The sequence below is a fragment of the Cryptomeria japonica genome, chromosome 8 (genome assembly GCF_030272615.1).
Source record: "Cryptomeria japonica chromosome 8, Sugi_1.0, whole genome shotgun sequence".
Taxonomy (NCBI): Eukaryota; Viridiplantae; Streptophyta; class Pinopsida; order Cupressales; family Cupressaceae; genus Cryptomeria; species Cryptomeria japonica.
In genome coordinates, this window is record NC_081412.1 from 726,903,900 (window position 1) to 726,905,697 (window position 1,798).

The following is a 1,798-nucleotide window of genomic DNA, read 5'->3' on the forward strand; positions in this document are numbered from 1 at the left end:
CCTTTTGCCACCAACCTTGCCTTGTGTTTTTGCACATCTCCATTTGCATTCAATTTGTTTTTATAAACCCACTTCACTCCTATCACCTCTTTTCCTTGTAGAAGACTAACTAACTCCCATGTTTCATTCTTTTCAATTGCATCAATTTCTTCATCCATTGCATCTAGCCATTTTTCTTCCTTAATAGCATCTTCAAAATGAATTGGATCATCTACATGCGAGTATAAAGCAAAAAGAGAAGTATGACCTGCATTATTTCCACCTTCATTTTGTTCATAAATCTCCCTTAAACTTATGATTTTTTTCCTCCTCAAGCTTGCTAATGTAGGATTGGACATATCACTTGAATTTGTTGAAGGTGGGCTTGATGGTTCAACACCAAGATTGCCAATTGAAGATGGTGTTAATTGCAGATTTAATGGAGTATTTGCTTGAGTATGTGGGGCTGTCCTTACACTTGATGGTGTCATTTGTTGTCCACTTTTTTGACCTTGAATAGCTATAGGAGGAGTCACATTTGAAGGAGTACTTGCTGATATAAAATCCTTATTTTCTTCTTGTGGTATGTTGGCTGCAATATTGATTGTTTTATCTAAAGTTCCATCCCATTCTTCATCTTCTACGAACTGCACATCTCTGCTGATTAAAAATTTTTTACTAATTGGATTGTATAACTTGTATGCCTTTGAATCATCACTATATCCCACAAATATACATTTTTCTCCTTTTTTGTCCAACTTTCTTCTCAACTCATCCGACACATGTGCATATGCCACACATCCAAATACTCTCATATGAGAAACATTATGTTTTCTTCCACTCCATGCTTCTTCCGGAATCATATTGATAGCATTTTTAGTAGGAGATCTATTAATTATATATGCTACACATCTGCACATGCTACTGCTTCAACCTAATACTCATTTGACAAATGTTTTGCCTTCAACATGCTTCTTGCCATTTCCATTATTGTTTTGTTTTTCCTTTCAGCTACACCATTTTGTTGTGGGATATACCTTGTAGTAAATTGTTTGTGGATTCCATGGTCTTTGCAAAATCTTATGAATTCATTTGAAATGTATTCACCACCTCTATCTATTCTCAATGATTTGATGTAGTGCCCACTTTGTTTCTCAACAAGAACTTTGAATTGATGGAAATAATCAAACACCTCATGCTTATGTTTTAGAAAGTAGATCCATATCTTTCTTGTGAAGTCATCAATGAATGTCAAGAAGTAGTAGCTCCCACCAATAGAAGGTGTTTGTATTGGTCCACACAAATCTGAATGAATAATCTCTAATGGATTGTTTGCACAAATTGACTTTCCAGCTGGAAATGATTCTCTATGTTGTTTACCCAAAATACATCCTTCACATATTCTATCTGGTTTTTCTATTAGTGGCAACCCCTTCACCATTTTCTTCTTATGTAATAAGTTTAAGCTTCCAAAGTTTAGGTGCCCAAATCTTAGATGTCATAACCAATTTTCATCTTTAATTTCAGCTTGATAAACTACTTGGGGGACTGCTGCAACTTTTCCTTAATGCACTTGTAGATTCATTGTGTTATGTTCTTGAGAAAACTCTACATTCAAATCTGGTTTTATCCTTAGGGGAAAGATTCTATTGCTTGTCATTTGGACTTTTGCTATGAGCTGATTGCTTGGAAATTTGTCTAAAATTGTGCATTCTTTTTTCTTGAAATAGACTCTATACCCCTTTGTAATGAGCTACCCTATACTCATTAAGTTATGTTTCAGCCTAGGAACAAAATACACATCTAAAATATACTTTTT